At 41.8% G+C, this 22,520-nt stretch overlaps 1 protein-coding gene across 13 annotated transcripts in view; it reads left to right on the top strand.

Moving 5' to 3' along the window:
• The first annotated feature begins 19,325 nt into the window (after positions 1 to 19,325).
• The window catches only part of IFT88 (intraflagellar transport 88), a 95,340-nt gene continuing 92,145 nt past the window's right edge, over positions 19,326 to 22,520 (top strand). For 8 of the 13 annotated variants that reach the window (XR_013993257.1, XR_013993258.1, XR_013993259.1 and 5 more), the window contains exon 1: positions 19,331 to 19,467. The gene's annotated coding sequence lies outside the window, so the exon portion shown is untranslated. Of the gene's footprint in view, positions 19,468 to 22,520 lie in introns of all 13 variants that reach the window. The other 5 variants (XM_081047077.1, XM_081047073.1, XM_081047072.1 and 2 more) reach the window with 2 other exon arrangements.

Here is a 22,520-nt window from a genome sequence, read left to right as displayed (position 1 = left end):
AGAACGCACACCTTCAAAAAAAAAAAAAAAACACACAGGTAAACTTGGGTCTCTAATGCCATTTTTCACTAAAAAGAGCCAGGACTCTTTGGAGAAGTCGTCGGTCCATGTTTGAAGCAGGAAGGGTCCCAGGTTGGTCTGAGATACTTGGGTGCCCAGAGGCAGGAAATCTTCAGAAATCAGTGGGATGACATCTTGGGGACCTAGGGCTCTGCCTCCAGCATAGCAATGAGTTATCAATGATGGACTCATTGAGGATCTGGTCAAATGCTCTGCTCTTTAGTCACCTCAATTTACTTGTAAGAATTAGGTTATTAAAATACTTTTTTTTCAAGAACTAAGTATACAAAGGTTTAAGAGAATAAAGACTATATTATTTATGTTTTTGAGTTAAGAAAGAATCTGTGCACATACGGTCATGTTCACTGTTTGAGAAATTCAACAGTGGACAGCCTTGTAAGTGCTATCAAAAATGTACAATAGAGAAATTTAGACAATTTTTAAGATGAAATCTTCCTAATTTATACATGGCTTTGGAACATCTGAGAGAATGTTAGAATCATGCAGCATTTGGGGAACTTTTATTAAGTCAGACAGTTGAAATATACAAAAGGAAATCAAATACTGTAAGTCCCTACTTAACATTGTGGATAGGTTCTTGGAAACTGTAACTTCAAGCAAAACAATGTATCACAAAACCAATTTTACCACAGGCTAATTGACATAAACATGATTTATGTTCCTATGGCATATTTCCTGCCACAAAAACATCACCAAACTTCTAAATAAAGACTCAAACACTTCTAACATTAAACACTGAAATAAATATGAGCCATACATACATGTTAAATAGCTATTCATAGATTTTGTAGGATGTCAGATGGGCACATGTCATAGTAGGGAGACCACTTCATGGATGGTGTAGATGCCTGACCACTGCAGTCTACACCAGAAGCTGAAGCTGAATAATATTGTATGTCAACTAGAATTTAATATGTATAGTCACCGGATATGGAGTACAGCATAGGATTAGAGTCAATGGAATTGTAATAGATGTATACGATGTCAGAGGGGCAATAGACTGAGGGAGCGGGTTATCACTTTGAGAGGGGTGAAATGTCTATTGCATTGTTTTGTACACCTGAAACTAATATAAAAAAAAAACAACAAAGAGCCCTTCATCTTTTAAAACAAGTGAGATTATAATTTTCCATCCCACTTAATCCAGTTCAAGGTGGCAGGTGGTCGGAGACTCTCCCGGCAGCTCAGGGTGCCAGGCAGGACCCACCCTGGACAGGACACCCTTCCATCTCAAGGTCACTCACACATACCCACACCCACTCAGGAACAGTGTAGACATGCCAGTTCACCTCATGTGCACACCTTTGGGATGTAAGAGGAAACCAGTCCCTGGAGAAAACACACACAGACCCGGGGCGGATGTACAAACTCCACAGACAGTGGCCCCAACCGGAAACTGAGTATTTTTTCTGATCACCTGTTATAATGAAATGGCACTGAACCAAATGACATTATTCGAGGACCTGCTGTACAGTAAATTTACAAATGCAGTTTTTAAATGCTGGGAAGGTATTTAAGTAACTTAGTAAATTAAAAAGGCCCTTAAAAGTGATTGATGAAATTTTTGATGTATTTTAGAAAAGAGAAGCAATCTCTTTTTTGAATTCTTTGAATTCTAACATTGTAACTTTAATAACTTGAATATTAATCATTTAAATAAAAAGTAAACTTCTGAATCATCTTTCCTATGTACTAAAACAACCTATCAACAAAAACTCCTACCAATGGTGGGAAACTAGGATTCCTCCAGAATGTGAGGAAGACCTCAAGTCCCAGGCTAACCTTTGAGATAAAGATGAATGCAAATCTCCTTGACCATAAGTGCTTAAAGAAAAAAGAAGTGCCTGCCTAAAGAAAACAGAGCTGGGCAGAAAAGTGTCGAGACCTTGTAGACAAAGTGGAGACCTTGAACCAGGGTCTGGGCTGCCTCCCCACATGCTCAGTGCAGGCAAACCAGCACACCTGGGAATGGAGCCCAAGATGATCTGAAGACATGAGTTAACAGCTGTCTACTTCTGTCCCTCGGAGAAGCTATTTGTGAGTGAGGATAGAGGTCTTGGCCAAAGGACTGGAAATATTGCCCCGCACAGTCAATGCAGTGGACATCTGGTGAGAGGCACTGTTACTGAAGCCTATTGGCCTGGCTGTGTCCGATGAACTGAGTGGGTCTATAGCCTGTACATACCCGTTTCTGTGGATAATTTGCACAGCTAGAAGAGGACATCATGGAATTAGTATGAGGGCCCAGAGGTAGGGCACGAAGGACTCAGCCTGGTGACCATTCTCCTCCGCATTGGCAGAGTTGTGACAGAAAAGGCTGCAAGCAGAAGTTGGCAGAGCTGTGCTCCTAAGGACCTCACAGGACAGAAGGCTACCTGCTGCTTTGGGGCCCACATGGCAAAGATGAGAAGGAGAAGACTTGAGGAGAGGAAGAGCCTTCCAGCTGGTGTGGAAGGTGCAAGACTCCACGAAGACTGGATAATCAAGCATGGCTCCGTGGGCTCCTAGATCACAAACACTTTGATGTTGGTTAAATGTAGCCCACAAATTTGTTTTTTTTGACTTGTAGACTTTTTTCTTTTGAATTGTGAATCTGAATACTCCTGGAGACAGATCCATGGCCCAGTTAACAACTTTGTCAAGCTAATCTCTGGCAGGAGTGGCCAGCAGGGGCTCTACCATCTGGAGGGGCCTCATGAGAGAAGCGTGTGTGTTCTGTAGGCAAGGGCAATTTGAGTTTTTCTATTTACATAATCACATTTGTACTCAAGGTTCCAGGAAGCCAAGGCAGCTCTAATTACGTACCAACCACGCACATTCTCCTAGTGTATAAGGTTATTGCACTTCCTTGTCTCATTTAATCCTCCCAGTCTTTTAACTATTGTTCTCATCTTACAGGTGAGAAAGCACTTGAAATACAGCTAATGTGGCCAAGGCAACCAATTTTAGTGTTTTCATTTTAGTTAATTCTGACTTACATTAAACAGCTGCACGTAGCCGTGGTCGTCAGTTCTACATATGGGGGACAGAGTGGTGAGTGAGACAGATAAAGACCTCTAGTCTCTTGGAATTTATACCCTAGTGAAACTCACAGAAAAATGAACAAGTAGACAAAAATGGCATAATCTACAAGGAAAGAAAAATGCAGGTCGGGATAAGTGCTATGTAGGAAATAAAGCAGGTTGAGGAGACTGAGAACCGTGAGGGGAGGGAGGTGGTTTTTGAAATCAATGTTAAGGAAAGGCCTCCCCTGGCAGAGGAGGTTTGGAATATTCAAATGACTATACAGACCTGTAACAAAACCCCAAATCCTCTGCTCTCTTGATCACAGATTATTTATAATTTCCTCTTCTTTTAAATAGCCAGGCCCGACTTCCCCCTGAGGCTATGACTACTTCACCCTGTGATTGGTGACCACTCTTCTCTGAGCTGTTGAGCTTACTGAAGGACTAATCTTCACGTATTCACTTGCCTCAGTTCCCTTCCACTAACAATAGGAGTTTGATGATTTACAGGACTTAGAGCAAGTGATAACCCATTTCATGACTGTGTATAAATCAGAAACTGTTTCATCTACAGTAAATCGTCACACTACACTGATTTTTTAGAACAAGGTACTGCTATTTTCTGGACAATTGTTTTTATTATTGTTAGAAGTACTAAATTTATGCTATCTATTATGTGAGTAACACTTCCTTAGGTGTGTCCCCCCCTTGTGCAGTACACAACCTACACAACCATATGTGCCAGAGGCTGTGATGAATATAATGTTGTCTAGGGAAATTCATGTGCTTGAGTGTAACTATGTCTGGAGAGAGGGGCGCTCCTTGTCAGAAACTTAAGATTTCATAACCATTATAATTCCTGTAGCTTCTTTCCCAGTGATTTCTGAATTCACTTAGAGAAGATGTCCCACATGGATTTTGTCTTTGTCTAGGCTCAGGATTCTGGGGGAGGCTGGAGGAGGAGCAAGGGAATGAGAGATGGAGATCCTCAATTTGAATTATCAGGATAAAATGTGAGAGGCTAAATCAGCAAGCATGAAGTCTTCCTTAAGCAAACGGGACAATTAAGATTTCATCCCAAGTGACCCTTGACTTTCTTTACTAGGGTTTTAGAGAAAGTACTTAGATGTCCTTTTCAAAGTCATTATTGGATAGAGAGACATTGGCGATGAAAAAAAGCAACATTTTCCTTACATTTTGACACAGTTGAACAATTCTACATACAAGCAAGCACAAAAAGACAAAAACCGCTCACCTTCCCAAACCACTCCCACTTTCCCCTAGCATTAAGCAGACTCGCACAGTCACAAACCAAAGGAAGGGGAAGACTAGTGATGTTTCAGTGAAGTGACATCTAGTTCTTCATGAGGAGAATTTTGAAGAGCACATGGAAATATAACATTAATTCATCTCCCAACAGTCTATATTGTATTATTATAGCTATTTAAAGAGTTTACCTCACACATCTTTAAAAAATACTATCAGGTCACTAATGATTCTTTGAACCATGCTGTGGGGGCTTACAAACAAATGTAGTTTATTTAAAGTTGTTTTTAAATGGTGTAGTCAGGGGATTTTAATATTCTCTCCATCCTCTCAGCCCTGTCCAGTAGAACTTTCTATGGTGATGGAAATGTGCAGTATGTGTCCTCTCCAACACAGTAGTCACCAGTCATGGGTGGCTCTGGAGCCTAAGTGACTTGGAAAGTGCATAATTAGACTAAGCAACTGGATTTTTAATTTGATTTTATTTGAATTAATTTAAATTTCATTTTAAATAGTCATCTGTGGCTAATGGTTACCACTTTAGGCAGTGTGGCTTATACATGTTCTTCCCTCTGCCAAGAATGCCTTATTTCTAGCTTATCCATTTGTGGAACTCCTATGAATGAATGAATGAATGAATGAATGATGAATGAACATGTTACTGTTTAACACTATATATACCTGACACAGACCAATAAAAATATTTAATGCTGACAGAAAAATGCACTTAATTTCACTGTTTTGTGTCATCAAATATCTTTGTACAATATTCTAAGAGTTTTGGTTATTTGGGCGTTCTTGTTTTTTTTGTGTGTATGTGATTTTGGATGATGAACAAGTAGGAGTTTACTTTGCATTGGAGAAAAGTTACTGGGTTTTTTCCAAACCACATTCCAGCCTTCACTGATCCTACTTTCGAATTCAAAAGCTACATTCACATCTGTTAGTATGAATTACCGATTCAGGCAAGCAGAAAAAAATGTTACATTGTAGTAGGGAATAAGTTTTTTTTTTTAATAAGCAACCTCTTCTGAAAGCAGAAAAAGGAAAGGCAAAGCAATGGAAGTTCACTTTGCACAAACTACCCTTTTAGAAATCAGCTTTGAAAGTGTGGCTGGGACAGCAGTGCTGTGTGTGCGGCTCGTAAAAGGGCCTGAGTGTGCTGCTTCTTGGAGAAAATGTTTCACACGCTCCCTGCTTGGCTCCAAGCTCGAGCAGGATGGCAGGCAGCAACTCCAGAGTGCCACAGGCCTCCTTTCCCCAGTTCCCATCTGTAAAAGTTGTTTGAATATTTACTACTGTTCTTCCATTTTGCCCGTCTCCCCTGTTTGAATCAGCCATCTCCTTTCGCACTGAATGCTTACAGACTTATTACCTTCAATCTAGGGCCCTCTGCTGGTTTGTTAAAGTGAGAGGTGTGTGGAAAGGGGACTCTCACTTTTGAACCTGAACTAAAGTATGTATTAGTACTCAGGAAATTCCCTTAACTATAGTTAAAATTGCTTTCGCTGTGAACATCACTGGAACTAGAAAGCTGTAAGGAGCTGGGGGAAAATCATCCTTCTGACAAATAAGAAGTCGAATGAGACGGGCCTCAGGAACAGGTAGAGCTGCAAGGGGTCAAAGATGACCTTCCTTTTACAGGTGACAAGTCACGGTACTAGGGAAAGAAGGGACATAATGACTCAGTGGCAATGCTGGAGGTAGAACCCAGAATCCAGACTCTTAGAAGATCAGCCTTCCATGGCCAGCGTTTCTGTTTCTCCAACCCGACAATCCCAGTGACAGAAGAGGGTGATCTCACTGCCCTGCTCAGGCCACAGAACACACTTGACTCTTCCAAACGTACATCACACTGGAGTTTAGTGTTTTCTTAAGAATGTGTAGTAATTTACATTCTACTCTGTAATATATCTGTATTTGTGTTCATATACCATAATATTTGAAATTATTTACCAATTTAAGTGACTTAAATTTTCCCCCCAAAATGTAGTTAAGTATAATGGATGCTTCAGAAAAATGCATTTTCCTGTATACCCCAAGCACAACGGCAGAAGTTCCTGAGTGCATCTGAGAAGAACATTTATCCATGGAACTTGGCAGAAATCAGGCAGTAGGCTGAAACACCAGATTGCATTATTGCTACCTTTTCTTGATAGTGTCTTTTCAAATTAGGCTTAAAAATAGTATTTTTGCTTGTGGAATGAAGTCATAGTCTTTGTTTATTGTCATCTTGAACTTCTGTTTTCTTAACCTAGTGATAAGAGGAACAGGGCACAATTCTAGGCTAAAATAAGGTCATTTGATTTGTAAATTTTCTGGTAAGCTGGAGATGAACTTGGGGAGAGAAAGTTGAATTATTAAATATAATTTGGGATTTCTGATCAAGGTGGCGGAGTAGGTAAATGCTGTGCTCACCTCCTCGCAGGACTACATCAATAACAACTAAACTACAGAACAACCATTATTGAGAATCACCTGAAGTCTAGCTGAGCCAAAGCTCTAAAACTATGAACACACAGAAGAAACTACTTCTAGACTGGTAGGAGGGGCAGAGACTCAGAACAGGCTGGTCCCACACCTGCTTGTGACCATTAAAAATTGGGAGGGATATTTCAGCTGTGGAGATCCTCTCCTAAGGAGTGAGAGATCCCAGGCCCTCCCCAACCCAGGGTTTCAGTGCCAGGGGGAGAAGTCCGCATGATTTCTAGTTGTGAAAACCAGCGGAGATTGTGGCTACGTGAGATGAGGACGGCTGGAGTCCCAGGTGCTCCGCTTAAGGGGCCCATGTATGGACTTACTCACTGCCAGAATCACTCATTCTGAGCTCCAGTGCTGGGGCAGCAGCTATACACTACAGTGGTCAGGCATCTTCATGGATGGTGTACATGCCAGACCACTGTAGTGTATAGCTGAAGCTGAATTAAATAATAATGAATGTCAACTACAATTTTATATACATACATATATATATATATATATGTATGTATGTATATATAGTCACAGGATGTGGAATACAACATAGGGAATAGAGTAAGTGGAATTGTAACAGCTATTTACAATGTCAGCGGGGTAGCGATTGGGGGAAGGCAGCTATCATTTTATGAGGGGTATCAGTGTTTAACTATTACATTGTTTTGTACACCTGAAACTAATAAAAAAAAGTGCCAGGGACATAGGGGAGGAACTGAGTTGTCTTGTTTCAGAGTGAGGGCTGGAGAGACAGCTTTCTCCTGGATGGAGGAGCTGGTGGAAGCCATTTTTTCTTTGTCGAGCCCTCCTCCTCCCTGCATGCAGACAGGGGTCAGTAGGCACCATATCTGAGTCTCCATCACACTGGCTGTCACCTTTTGTCTGCCCCGCCCCAGTGATTCCCTGAGGTCCCACCCCATCCAACTTTTAGGCACACCAAAGCCACTATCAGTGGCTTTTCTATATAAATGGCCTGCCTTGGCTCATGCTGTGGGCTTTGGCTCATGCTGTGGACTTTGCTAAAATCTCTCCAAGTTTCACTAAATCCAAATAAGCAGCATCTGGCTGCAGCATATCCTGTATGTCTGGCTGAGCAGCCCTAAGTCCATCATTAGATATAGCCAGCTTTTGTTCTCAGCTTGGCCTCTCAAGGCACCGCCAAGGCCAATGTGGGTGGCAACCATCTCTGGATTGCTTTGCAGCTCATGCCAGGTAGGGCACAGACTGCAGCTGAACTTGGCCTGCAGCAGGTCACCTCCCAGGAGGCCCCAGGGCTGGCAGACCCAGTGGCCAGCTTCAGACTGGCCAAAGCATCATGTGGCCACCTCCAAGAATGACACACCTGAAGGGAAGACTGGGCAGGCACCAGAGCCTTGCTAAAGTCAACCCTGCTTTGTAGGGTCAGCCCCTGCATAGCAGCTCCTCCACTGTACTCACAGCCAGTCCTCACAACAAATCGGCCTGAGGGTCAAGCCCTCCCATTGACTTGCAAATAGCAATCAAGTGTCAAGTACAACAGGAAGGCACACACAACCCACATAAGGAACACACCTGGTGCACTCAACTTTGGTGACTAGGGAGACTGTATCGCTGGGTGCCACAGGACACCTACTACATAAGTCCATTCTACTAAGACCAGAAGGCATAGCAGCTCTATATAGAAACAAACACAGGGAGGCAGCCAAAATGGGGAGAAAAAGAAACATTTCCCAAATAAAATAATAGAACAAAGATCCATAAAAAGAACTAAACAAAATGGAGACAAGCAAGCTACCAGATGCAGAGTTCCAAACCCTGGTTATAAGGATGCTCAGTGAGCTCAGGGAGAACTTCAACAAAGGGATAGGAAAAAAAATGGGAGATAGAAAACATTTAAAAAATTCAGAAATAAAGACTACAATAACTGAAATGAAGAATACATTAGAGGGAATCAACAGTAGATTAGATGAAGCAGAGAATCGAATCAGCAATTTAGAAGATATGGTAGCAGAAAACACCCAATGAAAACAGCAAAAAGAAAAGAGAATCTAAAAAATGAGGATAGTTTAAGGGGCCTCTGGGACAATATCCAGAGTACAAATCTTTGCATTATAGGGGTACCAAAAAGAGGAGAAAGAGAGCAAAGAATTGAAAACCTATTTGAGGAAATAATGACAGAAAACTTCCCTAACCTGGTGAAGGAAATAGATATACAAGCCCAGGAAGCAAGAAAAGTGTTAAACAAGATGAAACTGAAGAGGCCCACACCAAGACACATCATAATTAAAATGCCAAAGATTAAAACAAAGAGAGAATCTTAAAAGCAGCAAGAGAAAAGCAGTTAGTTACCTACAAGGGAGCCCCCATAAGACTGTCGGCTGACTTCCTAGCAGAAACTTTACAGGCCATAAGTGATTTGCATGAAATATTCAAAGTAATGAAAAGAAAGGACCTACAACCAATATTACTCTACCCAGCAAAACTATCATTTAGAATCAAAGGACAAAGAGCTTCCCAAACAATAAAAAGCTAAAAGAGTTCATCAACACCAAACCAGTATTACAAGGAATGTTAGAGGGACTTCTTTAAAGACATAGGATGGCTGAATGGATAAGAAAACAAGACCCTTACATATGCTGCCTACAGGAGATTCACTTCAGATCAAAAGACATACGCAGAATGAAAGTAAAGATGTGGGAAAAAGATATTTCATGAAAATAGGAATGAAAAACAAACAAACAAACTATGGTAGCAATACTTATACCAGTCAAAATAGACTTTAAAACAAAGGCTATAACAAGTGACAAAGAAGGAGCCAGTAATCCCATTCCCATTTCTTTGGATATTTATCCAAAGAAACCCAAAATGTGATTTTGAGGGGACATGTGCATCCATATGTTAATTGAAGCATTGTTTACAATGGCCAAGATGTGGAGGCAGCCTGGGTACATGTCAATGGATGGATGGATAAAGAGGAGGTGGTACATAGATATATGAGTACAATGGAATATTGATCGGCTAGGAAAGGGAATGGGTTCTTGTCATCTGCGGCAGCTTGGATGGACCTGGAGGGTATTGTGCTGAGTGGAGTATGTCAGACAGAGAAAGACAGATGCGATGTGATTTCACTTGCATGTGAAATCTAAAGAACAAAATAAGTAAACAAACAAAACAGAAACAAACTCATAGGTACAGAGAGCATTTTAATGGTTGCCAGATGGGAGGGAGGTTGGGAATAGGTGAAAAAGGGGAAGGGAATAAGAAGTACAAAGAAGAACAAAGAAGAACTTTGCTGTTACAAAGTAGTCATAGGCTATAGGGTATAGCATGAGGAATATAGTCTATAATATTGTAATAACTATGTTTAGTGTCAGATGCATACTAGATTTATTGGGGTTGATAGATGGGAGGGGTTTTGGGAGACAGGGTGAAAAAAGTGAAGGCATTAAGAAGTACAAATCGGTAGTTATAAAATAGTCATGGGATATAAAGTAGAGCATACAGAATATAGTCAATAATATGGTAATAACTACGTATAGTGTGCTAGATGGGTACTAGACTAGTCAGGGGCATCACTTCTTAAATTATATAAATGTCTAACCACTATGCTGTACACCTGAAATTAATATAAAATATGTAATGTCAACTGTAATTGAAAAATTGAAAAGTGGGGGAAAGTGAAGGGGAATAAGAGGTTCAAATTTCCAGGTATAAAACAAATAAGTCAAATAAGGGGATGTAATGTACAACATAGGGAATATAGTCAATAATATTGTGATAGTGTGTGGCATGGTGTCAGGTGGTTGCTGGACTTATAATGGTGATGACTTCTTTAAGTATATAAATGTTGAATAACTATTGTGTATACCTGAAACTAATATAATATTGTATGTTAGCTATATTTTAATAAAAATCTTAAAAACATAATTTGAACTAAGAATAGATATGCTTTAATTATTAAGTTAAATTGGTTATTATCATAAGAATTACATGATATTAATTGTTAATGATAAATCACATATTCTTACATGCAATTTTTAATCACTAATGTTATGGTTATAGCTAGCTCTTATACTCAATATAAGTGAAGCTGAATTATTAAATGTAGTTTGGACTCAGATAAATAAGCTTTACGAGTTGGACAAAAGAATGTACAGGTCCAAACATTTTGTTGAAGGTGTCTGCAATCCCTTGCAAGTAAATTTTTTTATTTGAGTATTTTTTAAAACTTCCAATATTTTTATAGTTGAAAAAGCAAAGGCAAGAAAAAAAATGTATTCTGCACATCCATCAAGGATGGCTAAAATTATAAGTCATGGTCCCATGTCCAGTCTTACAGTGATGGTATTAGCAATGACGGTGGTGATGATGACCATGTCCCCTGAGAGGCGGAGGCAGCGCAGACTTGCTTCCCCTCTAAAAGGACCACTGGGGGGCCGGCCCGGTGGCGCAGGCGGTTAGAGCTCCGTGCTCCTAACTCCGAAGGCTGCGGGTTCGATTCCCACATGGGCCAGTGGGCTCTCAACAAAAAAAAAAAAAAAAAAAAGGACCACAGGGGTTCCATGATCCTGAGTCAGGAAGGACAGCTGAGGCACCATTACCCTGAAATGAGCACGTCCGTCCATAGTAAACACTGCCTTCTGACAAAACACAGAAATATGCTTACACGACACCCAGCCCCTTAGCCCCAGCGGCTCCAGAACTGCTTTTCCAACAGGGGACCTGATCCCCAGGGTCTCATTCCTGATTGGATCAGGGTCCTTGCTTGAGCATGAATCTTTGCTCAGAACTTTGTCTTTGTTCCCAGAATCTTTATTTCACCTTACCAGAAGAAAATGAAATTAGAAAGGTAGGCAAGAGCCAGCATGTGGACAGCTTTGAAAGCGGGCTGCTTAAATGTCTGCAAAGTCATGGACGTTGTGATAGGAATAGAAAATGAAGTTTTCCTTATACTTGGAAAGTGGTAAATGCAACACAATTATTAAAAACCCTTCTGAAATCCCCAGTTAATTGAGGCTTTTCTTTGTTTTTACTGAAAAACTATCATTTGGGGATGGATAATAAAAAGAAAATTGAAGAATTGTGATAAACATATAGGTAATTCTAGATATTTACACAAATTGATTCAATTATTAGATGCTTTTTGTTGTACATATTAAGAATTTTTGGTAATAATGAGGTTAGGAGGATGACTGTGGCATTTTAGAACTAGATGCAAAGTGGAGAGAATGATCCAGGATACAAAAAGAGCCAAAAGACAAAGAAGAAGCAAAAGCAACCGCACGTTTTGTACTGACTACGTGACCAGCACACCGGAGTGGTTTTGTAGCCAATAATGTTGATTTTATTTTTATGTGTACCTTTGAGTTAGGTTACTTTAAGGCCAAGAGCTTGCCTTTCTCATCCTTTAAAAGTAATGATAATGCTTAGTCTTCACCTGTTTTGGCTAATTCTTTTTTGGCAAACAGTATATTATATTAATGGTTGGATTTTAGTGTGTACTCCCTAGTTATAAATTAGGATTCCTCGGTTGAACTGTGCTTTGTTTGTTTCACATGCTACGGTGGGGGCATGTGGTGGTGCGGGCACAAACTGAAGAGCCTCACATCTCCTCTGGTATTACGTATTAATCTCAACTTGTTAATGACTGGTTTTTGTGGTGTGAATGGACATAGGACCCTTGCATTAGGGTAATTTACAGTTCAATGTCCATTTATTTTAGCACAGATTGAAATTATTGGCAGGCTAAAGTTAATTTGTAACTTGCAAGTAAGAAATCTTGCCAGCCTGACCACAAAGTGTGAGACTTTGGTTAAATGGTGACTGCCCCGTGTACCCACAATTCAGGACCTAAGGATCCCGGGCAACGGCCATGAGGATGGTTTCTCTGCACTTGATTTGTGCCAGTTGGAAAAGCTGCACTTTTCATGTTAAGGAATCTAAATCTCAGTCAGATGAGTGAAGGGAGAGAGAGGCCCATACATCTGATTCGGAATATGCAAAATTGGCCTCATTCTTTTTCTTGCACATTTCCACACAGAGAGCCACTGATTAAACATTCAGCTAAGATGACAGGTTGCTGCTGTGTTACATGAACAGTAACAGGAAAAAGGGGTCTGGAACTTCAGTGATTGTGTTTTCATGACATTGAGTGGGATTATCTTCCTAATAAGTATTAAAAAAATGATAGGTTTTACCATCGTGTCATTAGCCACAGGATAAAACTGGTCTCGGTTGTTTGAAAGAGAAGGAATAAATATTTTCACTCAGCATTTTCAGGCTTGTTCGCTTTTAACATTTAGGGTAACAAAAGGTCTTGATAATTTTAAAGATTTATGAGGCAATCACTGCATTTTGTGGTATTTTTCTGGGCAGAATAAGTGAAAGGTTTTCACAGTGCCTGATGAATTACTTGTTAGATAAGCCAAGTTTTGCCCTGCTGTGGTGGGAACCCAGAGGTGAGCAGCCACGTGTGGTCTACTTGGGCAAACGTGTGTGTAGATACTAACTATACAACTGTGCTACGCTCTGATAGCGGAAGATGCACGTGCTGTACCTAACATAAACACAGGACCTAACATAAACCAGATGTTATGGACTGAACCATGTCCCCCCAGACCCACATGTTCTAGTGTTAACCCCCAGAACCTCAGAATGTGACTGTATTTGGAGATGAAGTCTTTAAAGAGGTGATTAAGGCAAAATGAGGCCATTAGGGTGGGCATCAATCTAATCTCACTGGTGTCCTTATAAGAAGAGATTAGGACACAGAGAGATACCAGGGGTGTCACATACAGAGGGTGGATCATGTGAAGAGGCAGCAAGAAAGCTGCTATCTGCAAGCCAAGGGGAGAAGCCTCAGAAGAAACCAACCCGCCGGCACTGGATCTCAGACTCGCAGCCTCCAGAATTGAGGCTGTATGAGCCCCCCAGTCTGTTACAGCAGCCCTGGTAAACGAATATACCAGGAATTAGGGAAGGCCTTCTGGAGAAAAGACTGGCTGGACTAAGAGAACTGAAGGAAAGGCCATTTCAGGAAAGGAGAACAGTGTATGTGAAAGCTGAGGGGTGAGTGAGGTCCTGACACCTTCCAGCAACTTGAAAGAAGTTTGGCTGGAGCACAAGGTGCAGCTGAGGAGGGGGAAGGAAGGGAGGGGTCCCAGACATTTGTCATTTCTGGCTGCCCAACATCTGAACACCCTTTGCATTTTAGGAGGATAAAAAAGAAATGAGAGGAAGCTTAGGGGAGCAGACACCGACTCTGAGCTCCCTGGAAGCCAGAATATGGCATTTGACTTAAACTCAGCTGGCTCATGCTCCCATCTGGGACTGGGACTCAGGAGGGAGGGACATGAAGGGCAGGATGGTAAAAATGGTTCACAGTGGCTATGATGGAATCCACTGCCTAGTGGTAAAGCAGAAAATGCCACACGCAACTTGTTGTGTGACAACAAGTGTCCAATGGCACGATGGCAGGTTTCAATCAAGTGGATGGTAGGTATCAAGGTATCAAGATGGCAGGTGCCTGCAGCAGCAGGCTAAGTAGAGTGACCAACTTGTCCTTGTTCACCCAGGAGTATCCTGGTTTTACAAGTGCATCCCACATCCTAGAAACTCCCTGAATCCCAAGCAAATTGGGAAGGTGGGCCCCCACACATTAGGCAGATAGTTCCTGTGGGATGTTTTTGGCTCTGACCATCTGTTTTTCCAAGCCTTATTTCTTAGCTTCTCTGACAATTCTCAGTTACCAGACAGCTTTCAACAAAAGTTCCTTTTCTGCTTAAGTTAGCAAGAATTGGTTCTTCTTGGCTGCAACAAATTGCTGAGTACTCAAACTGCAAAGGGTACTGAGATACATTACGGAGTTTAGACTGTCCAGAGGTCAAGGCAGAATAGGGAGAGAGGGCACAAAAGACTGAGCAGAGAATGATGCGATCAGGTTTTCATTTAAGGATGATCACTTTGGCTACAGCGTGGAGAACAAATGGAATGGAAGATGGAGGCGAAGAGAGGAAGCAGTGAGAAAAGTTAGGAAAGTATAGTAACCAGACAGGCAGGAGAAGACGGCTGCCCAGATGCTCTGAGAGGTGGGGGATGGAGAGAGGCTGATAGAATTACTGATGAACGATAGACAACTGGGACCTTCAAGAGCACTGACTCTGAGACCATGAGAGCATCAACCCAATGCAGGAAACCAGACGGGGCATGCCCTCCACCACCTTCCACAGAATAAATGTCCATAAGATTGGCGCGCACTGGCTCCTGGCTGCCAGCCCCTGCGGTTACCTGTCACTGCTACTGACAGCTGACCACGAAGAAAGGAAATACTGTGTCTCTTACCACAGCCACTGAGTCCCTCTTCCAGCTATAGCAGAATTCTGTTAGAACTAGGTGCCCAAATCCTCCCAGAGGCTGACAGGTCTGAATCCACACCCTCTCACATCCCTGTCTCCTTGGTCACCACCGCCCAGACAGCACTAATTCAGTCAGCAGCCCTGCCCTGGTCCCACCCTTCCCAAGACCCTGGCCTCCTGAGGTTCAGTTCTGAGCTGCCTTTTCTTGTGCTTTTACCTCCTCCTCCCCTTTCAAGGCCATTGATTTTAGGAGCCAGTGAACCGCAAGTGCCTGTCTCCAGATGGAACCGCTTCTCTCAGCTTCACATCTTTCTATACATTTGTCTACTTGGCATCTCTATTTACATATTTTACAGGCCCCCGAAATGCAACATGTTTAAAACTAAACTAATTTTCTCTCCCAAACTTGCTTCTCCACTAGTGTTCTCTATGCTCGTAAATGGCACTAGCTTTCATCCCACTGCTTATGCCAAACTGGAGTTCATGCTTCTTCCTTGCTTTTTTTTACCCCCACCTCTATATGTGATGCATTACAAGCCATGACACTTTACTCAATAAATAATTATCAAGAGCCAACTATTTCAAGATCTCTTCTAGGCACTGGGGACATAGTCTAGAACGAAAGAGACAAAAATCTCTGTTCCCTGTGGAACTTATATTTTAGTGATACAAGCTATGTGGCCCTAACATTTTGTCAGGCAATATAGGTGGGCTCAATACATAACAGCTGGGTTACAATACTTAAAATGAAGGAGATAGCTGATCACTCCCTGGCCACGGAACTGTGTGGATCATGCTTAAACAACAACCAAGCGTAAAGGAAATTGAATTTATTTCCAATAAAAAAAATTTTTGAGGAAGCTGGCAATTTATAGCCTGAATACCTAAGGAGATAATGAAAATTGTCTATCTATATTGAAGTGCAGTGACATGAAGGAAGGACTCTACAGTGTTCACTAATTAATTCAACAAATATGTAGTGAACATCTGCTTTGAGCTAGACACCGTAGCTAGATACTATCAAGGATTGTGTATGATTTTACCCTATTTCCAAGCTAACAAGCTAGCACAGTTTCATGGACGATGGTAGAAAGTACTGGGTCAGAGACAAAGGACTTGATTATTCACAGCCAGCAGCATGAGTATCATATTCCCTTCAGTTCTTGCCTCCCAAGTGCCATTGGGCTGCTGCACATGCAATGGGTTTGTGTCACAGCTGAGGAGCCATAAACTTAGAAAACCTCAATCTTTTATATTGGGTGGCAAGCCATAGTGCTCAGCCTTTGTCCTGGAGAGACTAGCTTTAATCTACTGGACAGCCACAAACCTGCCTTCCGCACTGGAAGGAGACAATATCTCAGTCTTCCAGAGCTGGTCCCTGTACAAACATCATTGAAAAAATAGTTGTAGTAGCCAGGGTCCTCCATACAGAACCCAAAGGATGCGCATATACATACATACATATATATATATATATATATATATATAGAGAGAGAGAGAGAGAGAGAGAGAGAGAGAGAGAGAGAGAGAGATTCATTTTAAGGAATTGGCTCATGCAGTTGTGGGGGCTGCAAGTCCACAATGGACATGGCAGGCCAGGAAAGAGCTGATGTTGCAGCTCAAGTCTGCAGGTAGCAGTAGCATGCCCTCCCCCTTGGGGGACATCAGTCTTTGCTCTGAAGTCCTTCAACTGATTGGATGAGGCCCACCCACATTATGGAGAGTACTCTGCTTTACTCAAAGTTGACTGTTTTAACTGCTAATCACAGCTTTAAAAATGTCTTTACAGCAACATCCAGACTGGTGTGTGACAGAAAACCATGTACCATGAGCTAGTCCAGTTGACACATTAAATTAACCACCATGATGGAACAAGAACTGATTCTGGCTGGTGAACACACAATGGGATTTATAGATGATGTAATACAGAATTGTACACCTGAAATCTATGTAATTTTACTAATAATTGTCACCCCAATAAATTTTAAAAAAGCAAACAACCCAATTGAAAAATGGGCAGAGGACCTGAAGAGACATTTCTCCAAAGAGGACATACAAATGGCAAATAGACATACGAAAAAATGCTCAACATCATTAATCATCAGAGAAATGCAAATAAAAACCACAATGAAATATCACCTCACCCCAGTCAGAATGGCTATCATCAACAAAACAAATAGCAACAAGTGTTGGAGAGGCTGTGGAGAAAAAGGAACCTTCATACACTGTTGGTGGGAATGCAGACTGGTGCCGCCGCTATGGAAGGCAGTGTGGAGGTTCCTCAAAAAATTATGAATAGAATTACCATATGACCCAACAATCCCTCTCCTGGGTATCTACCCAAAAATTTGAAAACATTTATCCATAAAGACAAGTGTGCTCCAATGTTCATTGCAGCTTTGTTTACGGTGGCCAAGACATGGAAACAACCAAAATGTCCTTCAATAGATGAATGGATAAAGAAGTTGTGGTATATATACACAATGGAATACTATTCGGCGTTAAGGAAAGATGATATAGGAACATTTGTGACAACATGGATGGATCTTGAGAGTATAATGCTAAGTGAAATAAGTCAGACAGAAAAAGCAGAGAACCGTATGATTTCACTGATATGTGGTATATGAATCAAAAACAACAAAAGAACAAGACAAACAAATAAGAAACAAAAACTCATAGACATAGACAATAGTTTAGTGGTTACCAGAGGATAAGGGAGGACGGGGGTGGTCTATGAGGGTAAAGGGGATCAAATACAAGGTGATGGAAGGAGAACAGACCGGAAGGTGAACACAAAATGTGATTTATAGATGATGTAATACAGAATTGTACACCTGAAATCTATGTAACTTTACTAACAATTGTCACCCCAATAAACTTTAATTAAAAAAAAATTAACCACCATAAGTTCATGTTTCCCTGAAATTAAGACCTAGCCAGACCATCAGCTCCAATGTGTCTTTTGGAGCAAAAATTAATGTAAGACCTGGTATTATATTATATTATATTATACCCAGTATTATATTATATTGTATTATATTATATTATAAGACCCGGTCTTATATCATTTTAAAATAAGACTGGGTCTTATAATTTTTGCTCCAAAAGACGCATTTGAGCTGGTTGTCCAGCTAGGTCTTATTTTCGGGGAAACACGGTAGTTCAGAACAAAAGCAAGATTCATGGAGAATTGTCTCCCAACATGTACTTAATGTTTAAAACTCATTCATTACTGCTGTCTTTAGACTCCCTGTAACCCCCTACCGGTCACTTATCTTTAAATATTCAAACTTTAACTTGATTAAACAATTATGAATTTAATTCCTCATCCATATTGCATTTTTTTTTAACTTTTATGTATTTGAATGTGTTTTTCCAGGACCCATCAGGTAGCTCTAAGTCAAGTAGTTGTTTCAATCTAGTTGTGGAGGGCGCAGCTCAGTGGCCCATGTGGGTGGGGATCGAACTGGCAACCTTGTTGTTAAGAGCATCCTGCTCTAACCAACTGAGTTAACCTGCCGCCCCCCCAAATTGCATTTTTTAAAACTTTTATTTATTTAGGTGTTTTTTCCCAAGACCCCTCAGTTCCAAGCCAAGTAGTTGTTTATATCTAGTTGTGGAAGACGCAGCTCACAGTGGCCCACGTGGGGATGGAACGGGGAACCCTATTGAGAGCAACTCTCTCTAACCAACTGAGCCAACCAGCCGCCCCCATATTGCATTTCTTAAGTTTTACTACGAAGCTGGTTCTAGGAGCTTCGGGCACAAAGTTTCAGTCCCTGCCGTCTAAGGCACTTACCAGACAAGAATACCTGAAGCGCTCTGATAAAGGTGTGCACAGGGTGCTGGGGGAAGGGGCTGTGCGGGCGGGGAGAGGGGGCAGAGGAGCTGAGGCTCCCGGACCGGCCGCGCGGGAAGCGGGGAAAGGCTCACAGATTAGTGTACTTTACGGGAGGTGGTTCAAAGTAACCTGGTGTCATCCTTTGTTCATCTGCTTTCTGGCTGATTTCATCAGGACTTTGAAGACCTTGACTTCCCTCCCTTCCCGCTCCCCATAAAGGATGCCCGCCAAGACCCTCCGGGGTCGCATCCTCCGCGGTCCGCGTCCTCCGCGGCCCCGCCCTGCTCCCTCCGTTTGGGCCCCGCCCTCCAGGCCCCGCCCCTGGCGCAGAGCACTGTGGGAGCGGCTTCCTTGGATCCGCGTGTGGCAACGGCCTGGTGCCCCTCGGCCTTCGCGGGGCCTTAGGTCCTGCCCCACGCCGGCTCGCCCCGGGCTGGACGCGCGGCCGCCCAGCTCCCCTCACCGCGAGGTAGGAGAAGGGCCCGGGGGCGGGGGCGCCTCGGGCCGGCGCGCGCTCGCCGCTGTCCTGGGCACTCGGCCCGGCTCGTGAGGTCCGCGAGGGGCCTCCGTCTGCCTGCCCGGGCGCACGGCCCTCCCTCCCGCCTCGGCTGACCGTGTAGTTCAGGGACCAGGAAGGTCGGCTCCCAGGTAGACCTTTCACAGCACACCTTAGTGTTTGGGTCACGTGAAGCTTTTGGAGCTGTCCCCTGACGGGTGGCGCCCGTGAGAGGTGCCTGCACACGGCAGAGAGCAGACAGCGCGTGCTGTCGCTCCCCGGGACCGAAACAGGCCGGCGCTCCTCCTGGGCCTCCGTCTCCACTTTTTCTTTTACCCGGCGCTTCTCCTGGCTGTGAGCGTTTGAGGACCTACACACAGGGGGCGTCTTGGATGGAGTCTGTCCAGCACGGGCAGTAGAAGAGTACGACAAAAATAACTCACGTTTCAAGAAAGGTTTTACTGGCATTTCATTGACATTCAGGGGGCATCATCCCCAGATTATTTCAACATGACAGGCTCATGATGTGCAGAAACTACGTTTGGCATGGCTTGGAAACGGCGGCAAACCTGAGTTGTTACCTTTGTTCTGCCACCCGAGCTTTTAGCGTGGGTACTGCATGCACCTTTTCCCACCTATCTTTCCACACCTTTAAAGTTATGTTCACCCCAAACAAACTATTTTCAATATGGCAGCAACCCAGTGGAAAGGATCTCTAGTTGTAAAAGGTGCTTGTTTTTATGGCATCCCTGTAAGCCAAGCTGACTTAAAGAGGGCCGCTGGTCAGGCAGTTCTTGTGTCAGTCCCCAGACGGCAGCGCTTGGGAATTGTTAGAGATACTCGTTCCAGGGGCGGAGGCGTGGGGATGACTCCCACGCAGGACTCCCTGAGCCAGAAGCTCTGGTGCTGGGGGAGTAGCCATGTGTATTGCAGGGATCTGTATCAGAAGCCCTTAGGTTTCTGAGGCAAGCTCAAGTTTGAGAACTGTTTTAGCATTACCTGAGCTAAAGCTTGTAAGTTACAATGGTTTGTATATCTTCTGTCAGTGACTTTTAACACCTTATGGAGGTATTTTGGAGTGAATGTTTCTATTTGATTGACATTGCACTCATAGTGGTGAATTTTCATCTCCAAAAAATAATGAGAAATTAACTCAAAAGACCTAAATGTAAGAGGTAAAACCATAAAACTCTTAAAGTTGTTTTAGAAGAAAACAAGTGTAAATCTTCTTGACCTTGGATTAGGCAGTAGTTTCTTAGATGTGATGCCCAAAGTGTAACAAACCAAAGGAAAAATGGATAAATTGTCATCATCAAAATTAAAAACTTTTGTGCGTTAGAGGATGCTATCAAGAATGGGAAAAAATATTTGCAAATCATATATCTGATAACATCTAGTATCCAGAATAAATAAAGAATTCTTATAAATCAGGTAAGACAAATAACCTAATTTATTTAAATGGGCAAAGCATCTGAATAAACATTTTCTTAGAGACCTACAATGGTCAATAAACAGATGAAAAAATGTGCTACATCATTAGTCATCAGGGAGATGCAAATCAAAACCACCATGAAATACCATTTCACAGGAACTGGAATGGCTATAATCAAAAAGAGGGACAATAACATGTTGGCTAGGACATGGAGAAGCTGGAACCTTCATACCTTCTGGTGGGATGTAATATGGTGCAGCCACTTTGGAAAAGTCTAGCACTGTCTCCAAAAGTTAAACATAGAGTTGCCATGTGACCCAGCAGTTCCATTCCCAGGTATATACTCGTATAATTGAAAACGTATGTCCACGCTTAAACTTGTATGGGAATGTTCATAGCAGAACTATTCATAATAGCTACAAAGTAGAATCAATCCAAATGTCCATTAATTAATGAATAGATAAGATGTTGCTTATCGATATGATGGAATGTTATTCACCCATTAAAGGGAATGAAGCACTGAGATGGGCTGCAACATGGATGAACCTTGAAACATGATGCTCAGTGAGAGAAAGGGCACGTGTCGTGTGATTCCATCTAGGTGAAATATCCAGAACGTGCAAATCCACAGAGACAGAAGCAGATTAGGTGGGAGGACTGGGGAGTGAATGCTAAAGGGTCCCAGATTTCTTTATGGTGGATGAAAAGGTTCTGAAATGAAACAGTGGTGATTATTACACAACCTTGTGAATATACTAAAAACCACTGGCTTGTACATCAGAAATGGGTAAATTTTATGGTATGGGGATTATATCTCAAAAATTAACAATTTATTACTTCACATAAACATAAATTTTAAAAGGTTATGAGTAACCACATATATATGGCATTATACTGAGCAATAAGATTAAGCTAAAATTTTGGTAGGAATTTACTAGTGCACTTAAAATTGTACAGTCTTTCAAGAAAATATGTATTTTAACATGGACAGCATAGCTCAGTGCTACATTTCTTGGGTATCTAGCCTCCCCCGTCCCCAAATTACCTAAAATATTGACTGAACTTGAATGATTTCTCCTAGAAAGTCTTCCCAGATTCTCTAGCAATTTTTACATTTACGGTATATATACACACAATAATTACATATTTCCCATGCTTCTATTTTACTTTGCTTTGACATCTGTTTTATTCTGTCTTGCATTTTTGCCCGACATTTTACTATGAAAAATTTCAAATGTACAGCAGAGTTTAAAGAATTTTATAGTGAACTTCACGCTTGCTACATAGATTCTACCATTAACATTTTTCTATACTTGCTTTCTCACATATCTGTTCATTTATCTATATTATTTTTATGCATTTCAAACTCAATTATAGATATTCAGCTTTCCTTTAAATATTTAAGTATGCATATTAATTATGTTTTTTTGTTTTTTCTTTCAAGAAAGAATTTACAAACAATGAAAAGCAAACAATGTGGTTTGTGTAACCCAAACCCCAGTCAAGATGCAGAACATTTACCATCCCAAAAAATTCTATCATGCCCCATTCCATCCCACCCCTACCTAAGAAACAACTATTGTTGTGTTTTCCA

Source organism: Rhinolophus hipposideros (assembly GCF_964194185.1).
Source record: "Rhinolophus hipposideros genome assembly, chromosome: 4".
Lineage (NCBI taxonomy): Eukaryota > Metazoa > Chordata > Mammalia > Chiroptera > Rhinolophidae > Rhinolophus > Rhinolophus hipposideros.
Note: the sequence above shows the minus strand (reverse complement) of the source record. Positions and strands in the feature narration are given on the sequence as shown.